The 22,633-nt window shown below is 38.5% G+C and overlaps 1 long non-coding RNA gene across 1 annotated transcript in view; it reads left to right on the forward strand.

Moving 5' to 3' along the window:
- The window catches only part of LOC122809151, a 392,405-nt gene extending 379,855 nt beyond the window's left edge, over positions 1-12,550 (forward strand). The window contains exon 2 of the long non-coding RNA XR_006365864.1: positions 12,344-12,550. This is a non-coding gene — a long non-coding RNA (uncharacterized LOC122809151). The remainder of the gene's footprint in view (positions 1-12,343) is intronic.
- The last annotated feature ends 10,083 nt before the right edge of the window (positions 12,551-22,633 follow it).

Raw genomic sequence — 22,633 nt, forward strand, 5'->3', positions numbered from 1 at the left:
AGCAGCTGAATGGGTGGGATGATATTACAGCAGGTCAATGACCATCATCTGTGACCAAATAACAGATGGGTCACTCAGTTTCAACTATAGACTGCCTCAGTATGTATCCACTCATTATAGCTACTTTACTGAATAGATACATGTCAGATATCTAACTTGCAATCAACAAGGCCAGCCTTAAGTGAAAGTGAAATGGATAGACAAAGGACTCCATGGGGGCCCTTGCCAAACACTAGCCTCCTACACTTCCCCAGTGCCTCTCTCCTGCCCCGTCATTCACTTTGTTTTACTTTGTAATTCTTCATCATGCTTTTAAATATAGCCTAGCAGGCTATGACTCCAGTGTAATAAGTTTGGCGAAATTGATCAGATTAAGTCGGGGGTTTGGGGGCTGAACAGTCTCCAGAAGTTATAGGTTTCTAAATGATCTGAGCTGCATCTTGCAGGTTTTTTAACAGACTGTTGTTCTAATGATGGCCTGAACAAAACAATAATGAGAAAGGAAAGATATTCAGTGTCATTTTTTTTCCTTCAAGGAAAATAAGTTGTATCTACAGCGTAAAGCCAACAAAATAGTAGTTCTCCAATAAACTGAGAAGACAAATTCTTGCAAGGATATACAAATCTGGGAATAGTGCTTAGCTTCCTATCCCTTTAAAAAGAAAAAAAATGGTTACCCCTGTGTTATTAGACTGAGTTGAAAGTAAAAACACAGATGGCCAAAAACATATGTTATATAGCTGAGAGTTTGCATGAAGAAACTAAGACACGTGAGCATGTGGATAAAAACCACACTAATATAGGGAGTACATGCAGACTCTGCACAAACAAAAAGTTGCAAAAGTTAGGAATGGCAACAGATTAAAATTACTTGGTACAATACCTAGCACTGAAACACATTTTATATTAACATCCCTAATGATGGCACTTCATCTTAGACTTTCCTAGCTATTATTATTATGTACAGACGGAGTCCTACAGTCCAACTTTTAACCCTGGGTGTTACTTATCAAAACTCCAGAAATGCCCTTACTTTCTGGATAAATAAATGTGATAATAAGCATGCAAGGTGGTTTATGAGAAACCAAGGAGTACCACACAAACTGGGAATATGCAAAAAGGAACAGGCTTGATAGGAGATACCAGTATAAGCCATAATAAGTAGAAGTGAATATAATGCTAAACAATATACATTAATAAAAGAAGTCTCACACACTTCTAATTATGTTTTCCTCTAAGTAAGAGCTTAAAATGGCTTCAGTGTAACATAAATCAACCTACCTAAATCACACATTTTTTTATTTTGTTTTGCTCCACTAAAGTAAAATGTAGAGTTGCCTTAATGTCAACCAGGCCTTTATCTTCCAAGAAAATGTCATGTGTCTATTGCCTTTATACCTCAAACCAACTCTGATGTTCATATTGTATGTGATATATGTATATATTGCATTTGTCATTCACTCTGTATATAATGCCATGTATCTATTATGCTTACCCTGGGCTGAGACTGAAACACAATGTACTGAATGATTTTACTGAAGTACAAGGAGATCAGTGCTCCAGTCCATTTCACAAATTCAAAATAAAAATAAAATAAAACTAAGAGCTAGACAAAAGAAGTCCAGTGGCACTTGTATAGGCACGGAGCGTATTTTTTAATGGCTTAGTGGTAAATCACATTAGCTATGAGGTGCAGGCTCCTGGGTTCGAGCCTTGCAGAGGCTGTTTATTTGGTCTATACACACTGAGCAGTGTGGAGGAGGGGCATTGACTACAACTTTGATCTGAGATATAAGTATCCTGTTTTTTTTGTTGTATTTATACTGGTTATTGATTCTAGCAATTTATATATAGCACTTTTTATTGCCTGCTGCATACTTTTTACTGTATTTTATTGCTATTAACTAATCTGCATGGGTAACTGATTTGTTTGCAGTTAAAAGCATTCCTTAGAATCTCTTTGCTCCTTTATCTGTTTAAAAACTTTCATTTTGTGGCTCACTGCTGTCATAAATATTTCTGTAGTGTTAAGAGTGTAGGCTAATAGCTTTAGTATTGTCCCAGTTCAGATTTGCTGGCTCTGAGCCTGTTTGTTTTTGCAGTGATTGTTCTGAGCACATGAACAGGCCATCTTAAATTAGCAGAAGCCTTTCTTTACCTTCATGGCTGGATTGTGTTGATTGGCTGCTGGCTAGTGAGTGTTGGTTCTTTTGTGCTTTTTTAAAAAAATAAAGTTGTCTAAGATTGTATCTTCTTGTATTTAAGCCCTAACTTTGAGAGGATTTCTGCCTATACACACTGAGCAGAGTAGAGGAGGGGCATTGACTACAACTCTGATCTGAGATATATAAGTATCCTGTTTTTTTTGCGTATTTATACTGGTTATTGAGTCTAGCAATTTATATATAGCACTTTTTATCGCCTGCTGCATACTTTTTACTGCATGGGTAACTGATTTGTTTGCAGTTAAAAGCATTCCTTAGAATCTCTTTGCTCCTTTATCTGTTTAAAAACTTTAATTTTGTGGCTCACTGCTGTCATAAAGATATTGTTGTGTTAAGAGTGTAGGCTAATAGCTGTAGTATTGTCCCAGTTCAGATTTGCTGGCTCTGGGCCTGTATGTTTTTGCAGTGATTGTTCTGAGCACATGAACAGGCCATCTTGAATTAGCAGAAGCCTTTCTTTACCTTCGTGGCTGGATTGTGCTGATTGGCTGCTGGCTAGTGGGGGCTGGTTCTTTTGTGCTTTTTAAAAAAAAAAGTTGTCTAAGATTGTATCTTCTGGTATTTAAGCCCTAACTTTGAGAGGATTTCTGCCTATACACACTGAGCAGAGTGGAGGAGGGGCATTGACTACAACTCTGATCTAAGATATATAAGTATCCTGTTTTTTTGGCGTATTTATACTGGTTATTGATTCTAGAAATTTATATATAGCACTTTTTATTGCCTGCTGCATACTTTTTACAGTATTTTATTGCAATTAACTAATCTGTACGGGTAACTGATTTGTTTGCAGTTAAAAGCATTCTGTAGAATCTCTTTGCTCCTTTATCTGTTTAAAAACTTTCATTTTGTGGCTCACTGCTGTCATAAAGATTTCTGTAGTGTTAAGAGTGTGGGCTAATAGCTTTAGTATTGATTCTCACCCTCCCTCCCTGTTGGTGTCTTGTTGCTATACTTCTTGGCTTTGCAGTTGCCCGCCCCTACTGTAAATTTGATCTGGGACACTCCTCTCAGTCTAGTGTCATTAGCTCATTCTACCTAATACAGAGAGAACATCTGAGAAGGCCTTCTGTTCTTCCTTTCTCTCTTTCTTAAAAAGTAAATAAATACAAAAATTGCCTAAGTCTCCTTGTGTTCTGACTGTGCTCCTTAAGCATTTTGAAAATATAGAGTATATTTTAGTGCATTTATTAAAACTGTATTTGCCTTAATATTGCTACAACTCAAGTGCTCTAGGTTGCACTGCATCTGAGTTAAGTGTATTTTAGCTGCTTTTCTGTATATATATATATATATATATATATATATATATATATATATATATATATATATATATATATATATATATATATATGTATATACAATTCTCTGTATATGTAGACTAGCTACTTATTCTACTGTATTACTGCCTCTTAAATCGTTTTTCAGTTGTGCACTTGCCATGCTTCATTTAAAAAGTTTTAAATTGCTAATTTTGTAGAGTTTTTATTGCATTTACTGTTTAGGACTACACACTCAAGTGCATTAGCCTTTTCTGTGTTTATTTACTGTATTATTGCATTGTTTAGCCTGTTTTAACAAAAAATACTATCTTGTTTGCTTATTTCCCACCTTTCCTAGCCAGTATAGTCCAGATCAGATCCCAGGCTTTGCTTGTCTCAGGACTTTATTTTCTGTGCTCAGAGCTACCCAGACCTTGCTGTGGTAGAGGGAATCCTACTGCTTACCAGTGGGAGTGGTGAGCATTGTACTGCCTATCTAACACTAGAGGAGTGATTTCCAGCTCTGAAATTGTAATTTTATTAGCCTTTTTGGGCTGATTTCTATCCCTTTCAACTTTCTGGCTTAAAAACGTGTGTGTTTGCGCATTTTTCGCATCGTGCAGCACCACAGGGCTACAGTTAAATTATTCCAGGTGTCAGAAAGTCTGCTCTTCAAATTTTCCCTTAGAACTAGCTGGTTTCTCAGTAGTAGTACTAAAGTCTGAATCCCTGTGACTAGCACTTGCTCTGGAACCTGCTGGAAAGCACTAGGAAGCCTGAAAGTGATACAAGCACTCAACTCTCCTTGTCAATAAGGAGAAATTAATCGTAGGCACTAAACAGGCTATAATTCCAAAGTGCATAGCAAAGATAAGGGAAAACAGCTCTTGTACTTTACATAAAAAGCCCCTAAATAGGCATGTCCAAGGGTCAGCTTCCAGTGATTTCTCCTGTCCACCTAGTGAATCCAGGCATACTGGGGCAATGCGGCAACTGCCTCATGTACACAGACAACCCTCTCCTCCTACCGCCCAGCACTACAACCTGCGAGAGATGCACTTACATAGCCAAACTGGAAGCAAAGCTCTCTCCGACCAAGACTGTGCTAGACAGTCAAGAGGAGAAGGTTAACACCTGCACTACCCCTCAAGCAACGCATAGCCCTTAAAACCCACACCATCAACACCCACACATAGCAACACTAAACCCACATATGCGGAGGCCCTTAACATTAACCTGCCCAAGCAACAAGGACCTCCGAAGCTGAAATGCAAACAAACACCAGTCACAACCAAAGTGACACATAGCTCACAACACCAGTGTGCCACCCAACAACAGCCCCTAAGGCAAGACAATATACCCGACACTTTAATCATAGGTGACTCTATAGTCAGGCACACTGATGTCCCACTCACCAGGCTAAACATGGAGAAAATTACAGTCAGCTGCCTGTCAGGTGCCAGGATCCACCACATAACACATGCACTCAGGTCACTCCACAACAAGTACAACTATGAGTCTGTCATTGTCCATGTTGGAGTGAATGACTTGAGACGTACCTCCCTTGACTACATGAAAAGAGACATGGAGGAGCTTTCTGATCTTGTAGCCCAGGCAGGTATGACCCTAGCCCTGAGTAGCATCCAGCCATCGCCCAGAATGATATCGCAGTATAAGGACAAAAATGATTGACTTCAGCAATTGGCTAAGCTTCTGGTTTCACTCAAAGGGGATCCAGTATCTGTCTGCCTGGGAAGACATGATCGACAAACCATGATGCTTTGCCAAAGATGGTCTGCACCTGTCACCCCTGGGATTCAGGTTACTGGCTAAAGCTCTTGCCACCCCTATAGTGCCTTTTTTAGGCAAGGTTCAAAGGACAAAACCACCACAGTAACAGATACAAGCATGCAAAATCTGAAGGTAATGCTACTCAATGCTAGAAGTCTAAACCTCAAAATGCACTCTCTCGAGGCACTCCTAAAAATGGAGAACATTGATATCTGTGCAGTAACCGAGACCTGGTTCAATGCAACCAGGCTACAACTCTTAACACACTTTTCGGCTACAAAACCAAGACCGACACCCTAAAGGTGGAGGTGTGTCCATATTCACCAAGTATATTCACACCTCCAGGCTAGTTGCCCCACACAATGCATCTGAAATTCTCCAGGTGCAACTAACACTAGGTAAGACTGCAATCCAAATTGTAGCTTGCTACAGATCCCCCGCCATGCCCCAAGATTCTCACTACACCTTTCTAAACATACTGGAAAATATTAAGATAGAACCAAACACACTAATACTGGTTAATTTCAACTACCTACCCTGCCATTAACTGGGAAAACTACTTGGGTACCAACACCTTTTCCCAACGGTTCTTGGAATTCATAAATTCCAATGCCCTGGACCAACTAATCCATTTTCCCACCAGGGCCTCCAATACCATAGACCTGGTCATTACCAACATGGAAAATAGATGCTCCACACCAGTGGTTACCCCCTCATTGGTCAGGTCTGACCATAAGCAAATCACCCTTGACATCTACATCCTACCCCCACCCCCCCAGCAAGGAAACCACCGTAAAAAACTTCTCCAAAGCCAACTTCATGCTATTCAAGTCAGAAGTGACAAACTTCATGACACCCATGCAGAAGGGATCTGAAAGTTTGACTGCTGAATCCTACACTAAGGCACTGTATGAGCACATCCACTGGTGCATGAATCATGCCATCCCAAACAGAACCAAGATGCTCTCCTCCAAAAAAGGAAGACAATCTGGTGATCCGCTGCTATAAACAAACTATACAACAGAAGGAAGAAACTGTTGCAGAAAAGAGGAAAATCCCAGGAGGCAAAAAAACTCCCTTACCAGCCTCAGTAAGAAGCTGAGATCCCTCATAAAATCCTCAAAAGCTAGTTACGAAAATAAAATTGCCAAAGATTCCAAAGACAACCACAAGGCATTCTATAGTTATGTCAAGAATCTAAATGGCAATGATCAGATCTGTTCTGAGCTACAACAGAATGGAATTAAATATATTGATCCTAAGGATATTGCCAATATCCTGTCAGATCAATTTAGTGCCAACTTCACCCCCCTCTCACCACCAAAGGGCCCATCTCAATACCAAAAGATTGCCAAACTCTGGTAATCACAGCCACACAGGTAGAAACCGTACTGTCCAAAGCTAAGAGTACAGCATCCATGAGACCAGATGACATCCCGGGCTGTGTACTACATGAACTACAAAATGAACTGGCATAAGTGTCATGTTTAATCATAGCCTCACCTCAGGCTTCATGCCCACTGAGTGGCGCACAGCTACAGTTATCCCACTCCACAAGGGGGATCCACCTTGGATCCTGGGAACTACCGTCCCATCAGTCTGATGAGCCTGATCTGCAAGGGCATGGAACGCATTATCATGGAACTTATAAACAAAGACATTGTCATCCTTCAAACACTGGACCCCACCCAGTTTGGGTTCGTGAAGGGTCAATCTTGTCTGCTGAACGTGACTGACTTCTTCGAATCAGTCTCCAGAGCTGTGGACGAGGGTAAGGTGGTCTACACAGCCTATCTGGAACATGCCAAGGCCTTCAACACCATCCCCCACCCTGGAATCATAGATAAACTTACTAAGCTGGGCATAAATCCTTACGTCACTGGATGGGTTGCCAACTGGCTTACTGACAGAACTCAGACTGTAAAAGTAGCCGACTCCAAATCCAGCTCCAGATAAGTGACAAGTGGAGTACCTCAGGGTTCATTCCTGTAACTGCTCTTGTTTGGCATCTACTTCTCTGAAGTACAGGCAACACTAAGGGACTCTGGCTAACAAAGTTCGCAGATGACTTCAAACTGGGAGCCATTACTGAATCCCCAAATGATGTGGATATTCTACAAAAGGGCCTTACAGAAACAGATGCTTGGTGCCAGAGCCATGGGTTCAAGCTTAATGCCAAGAAATGTATAGTTATCCCCTTTGGAAAAAAACATGTACCCATGAATTACCACATAAGTGGCAGTACACTAAACATCGAAAGTGTGATGAGAGACTTAGGGACACAGGTGGATAGTGGTCTCACTTTCGATAACCACATCGCCACAGCAGTCAGGAAATCCTTCTATGTGGCACACCTCATCACTAAGGGATTTTATTCCAGAAAAAAGGAGGTCATTGTCCCACTGTACCCATCCTTCATTAGACCCATTATAGAGTATTACGCCCCATTTGGTATGTACCTCAAAAGACATCTGCAACAGCTGGAATGACCACAGAAATACCTCACTAAAAGAATCACAGGCCTAAAGCAGATGCCATATGCTGACCATCTAAAAAAACCTCCAGCGATACTGTGTGGCATATCATCTACTCAGAGGCGATCTCTACTTAACATACAAGGCCATGTCAAACTCTGAGCTGTTGGACATGCTCCACTTAAAGAAATCCCAATTCCTCAGAGCCACACGCTCCAGGGATCTAAACCTTGTCATCACAATGAACAAAACATGCTGGAGGGATAGGTTCCTGACCCAGAGACTCCCCATACTCCGGAATAGACTGCCCATACATGTCAAGCAGCGCACCTTCTTGGCCCTCTTCAAAAGGAACCTTGACGATTGGATGGGAGATAGGAAATTCACCCCATGGTTCATGTCAGTCATCCTGCTAGACAGGGGTCCAGGGAAGTAAATATTTGGGAAAAAATATCCAGGGAATTGTTTTGGCTAGGCTTGTATAGGCCCTAGGGCCGATAGCCTAGTACCAACCTATGAAAAACACCAAAACGAAACAGATCAGTTTAAAACCAATCAATAATATCAAACTATAAGCTAAACCAATCAGGTACTACAATTACAAACACACACACCCTCCTTTTTTGTTAAAAAGATACAATCTGATAATCTGACAAGCAAGTTACTTAAGTGCCTAAAAAACATAAAAGTTTGTATTCAAGTCTAATCCTAAAGTAGTCCTAATTCATAGGACTCATCGCAGAAACAAAATCTTTTACTTTACCACATCATCTTTCAAGTGCTTTTAATCTTAGAACACTAGTGATCGAGACCTGCTCAGTAAGAGCTGGGTAGCTAGTTGCATTCAGCCGTAGCTGCCAATACAATTCCTTCTTTTCAAGAAGGATTGCCCAGGGACTGCCCCTTTCATTTTGTTTTACCTTTTCCAAAATTGCAAACTTAAACCAGTGTTTATCATTCAAGGCATTATGCTCAGCTAGTGCACTATTGTTTTTGTTTTTCTTAATATCATAACAGTGTTCATGGATACATTTCTTAAGTGACCTTTCAGTCTTATCTATATAATATGGGGTGCAAACTTGACATAATTCTGTATAGACTACACTCTTAGTAATACAATGATATCTATCATTAATTAACTTTAAAGTGCATTCTAGAGAGACTGGTGCACACCTCAAAGAATGCAGTGATTTACAGGATGCATTGTTGCAGACACTAATTATTGTAAATATATTTTATTGTGTAATAACGTGACTGTAAGGGGATACAGAGTATTAATTAATGATAGATATGATTGTACCACTAAGAGTGTAGTTTATGCAGCATTATGTTAAGTTTGCACCGCATATTATATAGGTAAGACCGAAAGGTCACTTTCAGACATTTCCACGTGCTTCTTAAAATCACTGTATTAAAGTACAATCTGTACAACAGCTTATATGTCAATATTTTGCTGCAAAGATGTTACAGAAGTAAATAATATTTTCTCTACACAAAAACATGCAGTTAGCTTGCAGATAAAGAGCAAAATAAAGAAAGCTGCAAAATCAGGGACATTTGAAAGATATGTCCCTCCTCGCACAAACAGATACAGACACACACACACACACACACACACACACACACACACACACACACACACACACACACACGCATTGTGTGTGTGTGTGTGTGTGTGTGTGTGTGTGTGTGTGTGTGTGTGTGTGTGTGTGAGGGGGAGCATATCTTTTCCTAAATGTTGGCCTGGCTTATTTGCCAAAAAAAAAAAAAATATGCATTCTAATGATCCTGTCCCAGCAAAATACACTAAACCTTTCCTCCTCTTTCAGTCTCAGGCTGCCTCAGTTGAGTGAGAATAAAAAGGGCTCCTTGTTGCTTCATGCAGCAGCCTGGTGAAACACTGGTTGAATGAAGTCTCTGACATCCTCAACAGCTATACAGCTTGTTAAGCCTGAATTTGTGAATCCCCATGGAGCTCCAGTCATGTACATTCATTATTGAGTTCCAAGTGCCTAAGTGGGAAATAAAGTTGTTTTTTTTTTTTTAGAAACTGGGTGTGTGTGCAGCCCAGTAGTCTGTATCATAAGCTGCCCCAGCTAAAACACTTATCAGTTATTCAGTATTTTGTAAAGCATTTCAAATTCAAATGGTTTTGAAAAGTCTTCTAGCATTTCTTTGCATGTGCTTTCTTTTCTGATGTTTTAGTCAGTACTCACCAAAGTATACAACAGTGTATAAGTTTTTGTGCCAGAATCTTTTAGGAGCACTAAAATGTTTTACTATCCAGAAGCTGGAACGTTACTTGCTGTGTAAAGAAGCACTTAAGCTACCCAATTTTACCCAGTAGCAAAAAAGCATTACTAGGCCATATATCGACTCAGCAATTTTGAAACTCTGTTAGTGTTTAGCCATTTTGCTATCTATATTTTTCTGCTATATTTGAATTTATGCACCAGCAAGTACAAACTGTAAATTTTATACCAGCACATATTCCTATTACTATATTCAAAACACTCACTGCTCCCTTTATTTAAGCAGCAGAAATTGCTGGAGTAAATTCTGAAAGGTTACCAGGAGGTGTACACTCATTGCAACCATGTTGTACTCAGACTTCCCTGCCAGGGTGCTTTAGCACAAAGATATAAAGTACCACTGTGCGCTGCCTCTGTAGCCATGCTAAATGAGGCATTCCAGGGGAGAGATATATGCTAAATAGTCATGTACTCTTCCCAATAAATGCCTGCAGTTTCAGAGAGTCACTTGGCTGCATAAAGTAACACAGCTGCTCCCAGCCACTCATGTTAATGAACATTGGCCACTCAATGTGGTAGAGGTAACTGTTGGGAAGTTTGGAGGACAGGTAATGTTGGAGGAAATAAGCATATGTGTTATGTGTGGAGCTGTAAGTCTGAATGTATGAGTGTGTACCTACCTGGAAGGTCACAGTCGGGGGGGTACGTTTTTATTTATTTTGACATTTGCTAACCGTGTATGACCGACTGAGCATAAGTCCATTTTTAGTGGAGGCTGGAGATAAAGCTCCAATACAGAAAAGTTGCAAAAACAGAAATAACATCAAGTACAGTAAGCTTCAGATAAAAGACCGATGTTAAATATGAAAAAAAATTATACATGCCAATAAAATTTGTCATTTGGTATAAAACAGTTCAATCCACAAGCAATGAAGAACATGAGTATAAAAGTAAATAAAAACAGTAAGAGAATCACTTATATTCACTTACAGAAAATAAAGCAAATGGACAAGCCCTACATTAAGGAAATATAGTGTAAAAATACAATTCAATAAAGAGTTTAAGAAGGTATCACATAGGTTGAAGAGGAGAACATTAAAATGATTATGTTTTTGCATATCATTGGAGGTTTATAAATAAGGAGTATATGGATTGGAAGACTTAGGGGAATTAGAGATAGGTTAGGTTTTGGCAGGAGCAGATTCATGAGTTCAGCACAGATTCTATTAAAGCTTTTTTGAAGTTAAGGGTATTGGATATAGTTCTGATGGACAAAGGAAGTTTGTTCCAAGCTAAGGCAACAGAATAACTGTAGAAATGTTGGCCAACTTTTCTTTTGGGCTTCTAGATTTCCAAGAGAAACTGGTCAGCAGTGCAGAGAGACTGATTTGGAGTATAGAAGGAGGGGAGGGATTAGATGGAGGGGCACACGGTAGGTTTGTTGAAAATGGAGTAAGAAGTAGTTGAGGTAGTAGGAGGTGGTGCAGGAGTTCAAGCCTGTTTAAGGGATTTGACAGAGAGGCAGTGGTGTGAGTTGTTGGGTTGATTTGCAGCAAACCTAGTGACTTTGTCAGAGGTGAGTTCAAGTTTAGACTTTAGAGAGGATTGTAGATTGGTTAAGAAGGGTGAGGCATAGAGTAGACAGGGAAGAAGACAGGCATGGCTAAGGGAAAGTCTAGAATACTTGGTGAGGAATATTTTGTTTCTACAGAGCGGGCCAAGTTTATGGTGGGTCTTTTTTATGCAATTTTGGATGTGTAGATCAAATTTTAGTTGATTGTCAATGATAGCGCCTAGGAGCTTGTTAGGGGATAGGTAGGGTAGGCGTGTGTGTGTGTGCGGTGTGTGTGTGTGTGTGTGTGTGTGTGTGTGTGTGTGTGTGTGTGTGTGTGTGTGAGTGTGTGTGCATTTGTGTCTGAATATGATTGGGTAGGGGGTTGTGTGCATGTTTGGGGGGGCTGTCACACTTCAACTCTCACCTAGACTAACAAGCAAATATTGCAATATCGGGGTGGGGACAACTACATACCAGGAATACTCTTTTCATCATGCCTTAAAGGCACTTACAAAAACAGATAAACATGATATGAGTTAGGTGGACCACTATAAATCAGGCAAATTGCAAGGCTCTTTGTTCACTTACAGAGAACCATGTAACACCCCATCCAGAGCCATCCAGGCTAAAATAAGAATATTTTGATTAACTGCACTTGTACTTGCTTTATACAGTGATCACTACTTTTTGAGCTTTTTTAAAGCAGTTATTTCACTTTGTGACAAAAATAGTCATTCTCTGTTTGTTGGCTTTTCTAATCTGTGTGGCTCAAATCTCTTTGCAGAAGCAGCACTTCCAGCAGTCTCCCACTTCTTCCAAAATTAGTGAAGGAAGGCAGGCAGAATGTGAGAGGTCATTCAGCAAGCAGGGGGCGGAAGACTCTGAAGAGGATGCAAATAACAGGACTGTTTGAACTCGGAGCAACGGTACAGAACAAGATTCAAAGGCTTCTGTAGTGAACATTTCTTCAATGACTCTATCTGTACATCAAGTAAGCATCTTAAATAAGGGTTTGTCATTTATTCCTGCATCTAGTTCCACTTTAAGTGAAGTTTTGACTGACTTGAGACTATGCTAGGAATATTTCCTTAAAAGTGCTTTATGGCAATGTTTCACAGCAATCAGTCATGTTTAAAAAATCTAGTCAGTTTGTTCCTGTTAATACAACATAGGTAGAGGCATTTTTTTAAAACCTTTGAACATCACATCTCTAACACCTTATCAAATAAACACAGTAAGACATTTTATAATTTGAAGCTTGATGAATGTATTGATTTGCGTGAGCTTAGTACATCTCATGCTTTACAAATTCGACCTGCTGATAAGGGAGGTGCCATAGCTGTAATGGATAGCTCTAACGTTTTAGGTAATATGAATAAAATGTTAACTGACATTTCTACATACAGAGTACTTGCTAAATATGAACTGAATATTCTAATAGATAATTTTTTTGTTTGTCTGCATGATCTTTTGACGGAAGAAACTATAAATCGTGAGTTATTTGAATTCTGTGTAGTTGAATATCCTAGCATTCCCATCTTCTATGGCTTACCTAAGATTTACAAGTCCTTAACTGATCTACCAATGAGACTGATAATGTCCAGTTGTGGATGGGCCACTAAACTGATATCTGTGTTGAAAAACTGCTACAGCCACTATTAGATAGTGTTGATACAATCCTGAAAGACACTAAACATTCTCTCTTTGCATTATTTAACTGGTCGAAGGGATGCTATGCTGGTGACATTGTTCTTGTCACTATGAATGTAAATTCTTTATTTACAGTAATACCCAATGACCTGGATGCTGAGTCTATTAGACTTTTCTTATCTACGCATTCCCAGTACAGAATTGATAAGATTTATTTGATTTGTTTATTATTGGAAATTATTTTAGAAAATAATGTGCTTGTATTTAATGACATACTGTACCTACAGAAGGTTGTGTAGCTATGGGCACCACATGTGCAAATAGCTATGCTAACATGGTTCTAGCTCACTGGGAGTCTCTATATGCATTTAATGATGATAATGTTTTTAAGAAGTGCATTTCTTATTATTGTCTTTTTGTTGATGACATCTTTTTGATTTGGACTGGATCGGTCGATGTCTTAGATGAATTTGTCAATTATTTCCATAGTACCACATCATTTTTGAAATTTTCTTTAAAACATTCCATTGTTTATATTGAGTTTTTGGATGTATGTATTAATAAGAGTGATGGCATATTATCTATGACTATGTATAAAAAACTGTGTAAGAAAAATAATGTTTTACATTGAAATAGTATGCATCCCAGACATATTCATATGAATGTACTTAAGAACCAATTTTATAGAGTGGCTTGGTTTAATGATAGGAATGATAGTATGTTACATACATTCAAGGAAATGAAAGCTGATTTTCTGCACAGAGGTTATTCCGAAAGTGAAATTGATTTAGTTATCAATGAAGTCTTCTTGCATAGAAATGATTTAACTAAACCATATTTTTTGCATCCAGGTAATATGGATATAAGTAGAAGCAATAATGTCTCAAGTAAGTTTAGGATGAATATGACATAGTCAAATGATGTGCATTTAGTTTGTAATATTAAGAAAAAATGGTCTATTTTGATAACAGATGATGAATGTAAAACTCGTTTAGGTGATACACATTTGTTTTGTTTTAAAAACAGTCACTCCCTGAAAAGATTGCTATAATTTTTTTAAACAGGAGACTCCCAAGTCAAAAAGACTTGGTACTTTTGCATGCAGGACTTGTAGTATGTGTGATTTTATTTGTAATGACGTATTGTTTATTCATTCTTCCACTAATTGTCTTTAATTTTAACTTTTACACTGATTATAAGAGTAGTAATTTAATTTAGCTGGCATCTTGTAAGTCATGTAGGTTTTTATGTAGGGAAAACTAACGGTGCGTTTAAAGATCATATTCAAGAACACTTGCATGATATTAGGAAGGGCGATTTGAAGAATGCTGTTTACAGACACATACATACAGCTGGCAATAACCATACTTTTTTATTTTGGTTTTGCAATTGTATGAGGTTAATTGTAGGGGAGGAAATATTAGGAATCACACTGAATGTGTTGAGTTGCAGTAGATTCTTGGACTGCAGGCTGACAAGGGTCTAGGTTTAAATGAAGCTGTTCCTTTAAAGCCAGTTCTGAAATCACATGCATTAGTCCATCAGATTTGTAATTAATTGTATATAAATGTTGTCTGACTGTGTTACAATGATGGTCTGATGACGTGCTTATGTGGCATGAAAGCGCTTACCAGGTTTTTACCTTTGTAATAAATTTTATTTTATTTTAAGCCATGTTAGCTGGGTTTTACGTTTTTTGCTCTTTGCAGAAGGGTGAATTAGCCAGGGACTTAGTTGTGTGGCAGTTGTTGTTTAATCTGCACTTGAGAGCTGCTTTTGTTGTGATTTTACATTAAAAAATTACAGGAGCTTTTTTTCCTGTGTGTGGAGCTTCCCACTGGGCTGTGACAGTGGGCCTGTTTAGCAGAAATGCCTAGGCAGTAAAATTTACCCATAAAGTTAATAGGATTAGATCTGAAACCTGTTAAACAGTGTGGAACTGTGCAGAAATAAGCTATGAGCAGCTAGCATGTGCATCAAATAACACTACCATATCTTAGCATTATTTAACATCCTGCCCTTAACCCCCGAAACTACCCCAGGAGACCCCTTTTAAAACCCAAGCCCAAGACTTGGCATAAAGCCATAGAAAATACTCTAGAAGTGTAAGGTTATAATGCCTTCCACACATTTAAACTAACAACAACACAGACTGGGGCCAAAGGTGGAGGTGTTTGTTGGCAACAAACATGCCTCCAGGTTGGTTAAACAGGATGATACCATGGAGTTTATCTACATGCAAGTCACCATAGATAAAGCCCCTCACTATATCATGGCTAGCTACAGGTTACCATCTATGACTCTAGAGTCTCATGCTTATTGCTTAAACCAGCTAGAGGTGCTCACCATCCAAGCAATCTATTCATGGGTGACTTTAACTATTCCTCCATAAACTGGAAACACACACTGCTTCAAACTCACAGGAACAACACTTCCTGGACTTTATTAACACAAACACCCTGGAACAAATAGTGCATGCTCCAACCAGAGGATCAAACATACTGGATCTGGTACTCACCAACATGGGAGAGAATTGCACCCCCCCCCCCAATGATACATCTTCACTAGTGAAGTCAGATTACAAAGCTGTCTCTTTTGAAGTAAAATTTTACCCAGAAAATCCAGCTAAATTACAATGTTAGGAACTAATCAAAGGCAAACTATATCCTATTATGTGACAGCTTGCCACAACTCAAGGACCCCCCCTCCCAACCTCGAGACCACAACTTCCTATGCAGAATTATTCACAGAATCACTATACAAACATATGAATGGCTGCATTGAGGCTGCTGTACTTACTAGAAAAAATCCCAAAACAAATACCAAAAACAAACCCCAATGGTGTAACCCTCATCTAAGCAAGGTTGTTGTTGTATCTTTCGGCTTTTCCCGGTTAGGGGTCGCCACAGTGGAACTCCGGTCCGCTAATGATTGGCAGAAGATTTTTACGTACCGACTTGCCAGGCCTGACGCACAACTTTCAACGAAGATACGCCCATTCACGCATGTCTCCACACAGAAGACGCTTTAGCTGAGGTATGTAATAAAAAAGAAAAACTCGTGGCCAAAATCAGGAAAAGCAACTCTCATAAAAAGGTCTGATTATGGCCAACTATGAGTTCAGGATAGCCTTGCAAGATAAGGACAACCGGAAGGCCTTCTTAAGCTACATCAGGAAACTTAGAGGTAACACACAACAGTGTGGTTAATTGGTAGTGAACGGTATCACCGATGCTGACCAGCGTGACATAGCAAATCTACTGGCTGAAAAAATTCGTCTCATACGTCACCCTTCAGTTCCACTGGGTGAAATCCCCTCCAACATACTTCTGCCAGCTATCAGCAGGGACCAGGTGCTGGCAGTACTCACTAAAGCCAAGAACACTGTACCCATGGGTCCCGACAATATCTGCAGTTGCCTCCTGAAAAGTCTAAAACATGACCCATCAGGACCATATGAGGCACTCTTCAATTATAGCCTGGAAACAGGCTATGTTCCAAATGAATGGAGGACCACAACAGTTATTCCCCTCCAAAATAGAGGACCATCAACTGACCAAGGGAACTAATATGCAAAGCCATGGAACAAATTATCATGGAAATGATAAACAAGGACATTGACAAACTACAGACGCTGGACTCATCCTAATTTGGCTTTGTTAAGGGTAACTTGCTAGACTCCTTTGAGAGGGTCACCAAGGCAATGAGCGAGGATAAAACAGTGCATACTGTGTATCTTGACCTGTCTAAGGCACTTGGTACAATACCCACTCAGGCATTGTTGACAAGCTCTCTGAACTAGATGGGAACCTTTACATAACTCACTGGATTGCGTGATGGCTCACAGACAGGACCAAAGAAGTCTGGATCAGTAAGGCCACCTCCACCAGTAGACTGGTCACCAGTGGAGTCAAGGATAACATTAAAGGCCTGTGGCTCACCAAGTTCACAGATGAATGTGAATTTATTATAGACTCCCCCAAAGGGACAAACATCTTGAACCTGACTTTAACATAAACAAATGACTGGTACCAAAACCATGGCCTAAATCTCAGTTCCCAAAAATGCTTTATAATGTTCTTTGGGAAACTGTCAATGCAAGTTAATTACTCCATTCATAAAATGCCCCTAAAAGTTGACTTGGAATAAGGGATCTGGGAACATATGTACACAGCAATCTGGCCTTTTTAACAACATGTAGCCAAAATAATAAGAAAATCATTCTATGTCACCCAACTTATAGGTAAGGATATGGCATCCAGGTTAAAGGAAGTTATTATCCCACTCTGCTTGGCCCTTATTAGACCTATCTATGAATACAATGCCCCCTTTGGTATGTATCTAATCAGACACAACAGTTGGAATGCTCAAAAAGGTTTCTCACCAAAATAATTCAGGACATTAATATTCTGTCCTACATTGATCACCTAAAGGTTATGTCTCTATACTCAGGCTACTGAGAGGGGATCTTTCCCTGACTTACAGGACTTCCTCAGACGTAGTCCTGATGGATCTGCTACACATGTGCAAAACAAACAGCAACAGAAAAACTAGATCCATGAATCTGAGCATCGCTTGTAATGTTCAGAATGTTCTAGACAGGAAGATATGTATCCCAAAGGATCCCCACATTATGGAATAGACTCACATGCATATAAAACTGAGTTCATCTCTGACCCTATTCAAAACCTTGAGAATTGGATGAGAAATCAAGTTTACCTCTAGTCTGGCTCCCATGGCCCTTATGGATAGAGGCCATTAATAAGAAAAGTATTATCCCAGTTAATATCCCCCTACAAATCCCTAGGTACCTGCCTACTAACATGCTCCCCCCCCGTATGATACTTGGGACTCAAATGGTGTGGGGTGCACATCTAGGCTTATAAGGGCCCTAGGGGTTATTAGCCTAATAATGACCTATAAAACTAACCCAGGGATACTCCTCATAGCGAGACTTTAAGGGACGTCTAAAAATAAAGACAATGTGGGTCAAGGGGAAACACAAGACACCAGGGATAATCTTAATAGCATGCAGTAAAGACACTAAAAAGATTCAAACCCTGCACTCGCCAACCTCACATAGAGGTTATTATTTCTCTGCACCACTGCTAGACACCTGGGATAGTTAAAATATTTACTTTAGTGTGTTTTAATAAAATGTGTAAAGTGAAAGGGGGGGGGTTTCACACATTAACCCACTAATTATTAGTGTATTTTTGTTTGCTTTTTAAATAAGGAGTGTGACACAAATGTCAGGCTTGATACAATGCTTACAACAGTCATTGAGTCACAAGAGACAGGGGGGACTTTAGTGAAAAGATGGAAAGATTACTAGATGACACCAGGAACATTACTTAAACTATTATTGAGACTAACTTTAAAAGTTAATAGAGCAGCAACTTAACATCAGTATACAATCTATGAACACTAACAGGATTTAAAATCTAATGTATGTCATGTAAGGTTCCATGCTTAACGAGGTCAGGACAAATAAATAAGAAGAGACATCAGGGACATTCTAACAACTCAGAAACAGGTAAGAGATATGTACTGTGCATGTGCGTGCATGAGAGTGTGTGTGTGTGTGTGTGTGTGTGTGTGTGTGCGTGCGTGTGTGTGTGTGTGTGTGTGTGTGTGTGTGTGTGTGTGTGTGTGTGTGTGTGTGTCTGTGTAAGTGAATGGAGGGGGTGCTTGTGCTACTGGTGCATGGGCTGCCAGTGTTAACTACTAAAGCAAAAGTACTAATTCATATTAGTAGTAGTTAATATAGCAATAACCCATGCCTGGGTGTGGGTAATGCTGGATTTACCCACGGTTGGCGTGGTTTGGTCCCGGAAGCCCGAGGACCAAAAGCCAACCGTGGGTAAATCCAGCATTACCCACACCCAGAAGTGGGTTATTGCTATTATACATTGACATTATTTAAGAAAAGAAATAATTACTTTTCTTAAATAATGGCATTGTATAATGCCTCTTTACTGCCCTTCTGCAGCTGTCTGGTATTCTGCGGCAGTTCTGATGTACTGCACGCCTGCGCAGTACATCAGAGCTGTGGACAAAAGCAACGGAGAAAGCAAGATCTCCGTTGCTTTTTTTTACTGTTTCGCTATGTTAAATGGGTTTAACATAGCGAGACAGCTTTAAAATAAGCAACGGAGATCTATTGTAAAGCTGTCTCGCTATGTTAAACCCATTTAACATAGCAAAACAGTAAAAAGCAACGGAGATCTTGCGATCTCCGTTGCTTTTTTTTAAAAAAACTGTCTCGCTATGTTAAATGGGTTTAACGTAGCAAGACAGCTTTAAAATAAGCAACGGATATCTCCGTTGCTTATTTTAAAGCTGTCTCGCTATGTTAAACCCATTTAATATAGCGAGACAGCTTTAAAAAAAAAGCAACGGAGATCGCAAGATCCGTGCTTTACACTGTCGCTATGTTAAAGGAGTTTAACATAGCGAGACAGCTTTAAAAAGCAACGGAGATCTCCGTTGCTTTTTAAACCTGTGTCGCTATGTTAAACTCTTTTAACATAGCGAGACAGTGTTTTATACTAACGGAAAAAGTCCGGGCGACCGGACCTTTTTCCGTTAGTATATTGACGGATTTACAACGGGCACGCTGGTTGGGCTGGCCAATCAGCGTGCACGTTTTAGGGGAGGAATTATATAATAGTGATTCAGGGACATGAAAGTTATCCACTAATAAGGTCTTTCCTTACTGCAGCTAACAAGTCTCTGAATCGCAGATCTAAGAATTGTGTAAACAGTTGCTTTTTACCACAGCTCTTACCTCCAGTGGTGGGGTTCTTTCTAAATCACAGGAACTGTTTTCAGACAAATGTATATTCACTTAATAAATGTTGTTCTTTTCTGCTTTTACATATTTGCTAACTTTTTCCCTTCAAGTATTTATAATTCTTTTGATTTAGCGACCACAGTTTACATAAAATAATTTTACAAAAATTCATATTTAATTATGTGTGCAAATCACTTTGTTTAGCTTTTATATAGGGTATAGTCTATCTTTTTTCAAATTAGCAAATACCTCTTTACCTCTTTTTGTTAAAACATCTGCAGTTCACTCAAAATATTTCTACACAATAAAATGCCAAAAAACAACCAGCTGGTAAACGTAAACCGTTGTAACAAACAATTAACATCAAAAATAAAAGAAACAGCACCGGTAATGTGAAGTACGGCTCCAAGTTGCATATAATGGAAACAAATAGACTTTTTAATAACTGGTTAGCGCTTTCACCACGTACTGTGGCTTCATCAGACCATATACATACATAAATTAAAAAAAAAACAATCTTTATATACTTACAAACAACGCTCATTAATTTCAAATCTTCATGCAGCAAATCATTCCCTAAACCGTACATCCCCAAGCTATGTGAGTGACGTCAGCATTTCTTCCCCTTGTGATTTAAAGGTATAGTCTTCCAAAACACATAGTATAGTTTAACTTGCATGTAACATAATTAAAACTCATCTTGCATTATACAATACGAGCACTTTACATATCTATATCTATATCTATATCTATATATCATCATAATGAATTATAAATGCATTGTACTCATAAATACATTATAAATACTGACAGCATATTCTACCCTGCTAGTGCACCAGTTTAATATATTAAATCAAAAGATGTGCTACGGATAACAATATTTCAAGGTTAACTTTTCCATCTGATATAGTTAGCGGCTGTTCATACAGCCATCCACTGTGTTCTTTTAGTTATTCCACTCCGTTTCAGCTGGCTTAGTAGAATAAGTACTGCTTATATATTTATATGTATGCGACCTTCCAGGCCATTAGGAATCAATTCCCCTAAAATAATAATATTAAAAGAGTGTCATATATAAACCCCACTAAACTAATAATAAAGAAAACATTAAAACCAATTTAACATTAAAATACTGATTATATCGCCCTTCAAGCAACATTTTCTATCCTTTCATCAAAACATCATGGTACATGACCATCATATTTCTTCTGGGCAGATTGCTCAATGAATCCATACCAGAAATGCCAACAGCTATATGCTGTATCATCCACGAGCAGTCTTGACTGTTTGTATACAAATTGTCACTCTCTCGTTCAACAGTACATCAATACGCAAATCTAGTGATGTAGTGACCTCAGTCTTATGCGCTCGAAAGCATATAATCTTATAACTGTACAAAAACTATATATATAGCAAAGCAATAACCAGCTATAATTAGAAATAGTGATGCAGTTTGCACATATCAACATACATAACTCACAAACATAAACATTTTACCTCTAAAAACATTTTTAACTACCATGCAAGAAATACACGCTAAAATCCACATGGAATAACTAGTATCCTAACTAAGCACATTTTTAGTTATAGCATCAGTTATACTAACTATAAAGATACTAACATATATATATATATATATATATATATATATATATATATATATATACACATCAAATAAATAAATAAATAATAACTATAAAAGTTCACTATAAAACCAAATGCCGAAGTAACGGACAGCTACTAAATGCCAAGAATGAATGCTAGAATCTATATATAATTACTGGTATCCTAGCTAAACACATTTTAGCTATCGCTTCCATTATACTAATTATAGAAATACTAACATCTATATACAAAGAATGAACAATGCCCACATAGCGTTCACTTTGTAACCAAGTGCAAGAGTGACAGGCAAATATATCAACCTATAAATTAATGAATGCTAGAATCCATATGGAATTATTTGTATCCTAGCTAAGCACATTTTAGCTATAATGTCCTTTATACTAACTATAAACATGCTGACATCTTTACATGTGGAATGAACAATATCCATAAAAAGTTCCCTATACAACCACGTGCAAGAGTGACTGGCAAGTACATCAACCTATACACTAATATAGAGTAAGGCATACCTATGATTAAAATACTAACAACAATATATATTGAACAAGCTGCAACTATAGAAAAATATATTTTCTAATGAACCAAATATAAGAATGGTGGGTACATACATTGACTTATACTCTAATATAAACTATGATATATAACAAACATCTTTAACAGTAATTTACCTATAATTAGCTAAACCATTATACAATCACCTGGTTAGAGGTGGCAATCTAGTTTAAGTTGCCTACATAAATGAAGTGAGCAAAACTATACTCATCAAAACTGACAAATAAATTCAGTCATTATTCATGCAGAGGTATACCTGGCAATGGTCAAAACCTATTAAAATCTAAGTGTATTTAAATTAGCATATTCTATAAGATCAGGTTCTACTCCCCTCTTACGGGGACAGTTAGCCACTTCGCTTTTGCTAACATAATACTTTAACATAAAAAGTGTTGTTGACAAATCAGACCTTTAAACAAAGTACAATCTTAACATAGAACTTGTTAATAC

The sequence above is a fragment of the Protopterus annectens genome, chromosome 8.part0 (assembly GCF_019279795.1).
Source record: "Protopterus annectens isolate FY-2018-M chromosome 8.part0, PAN1.0, whole genome shotgun sequence".
Lineage (NCBI taxonomy): Eukaryota > Metazoa > Chordata > Ceratodontiformes > Protopteridae > Protopterus > Protopterus annectens.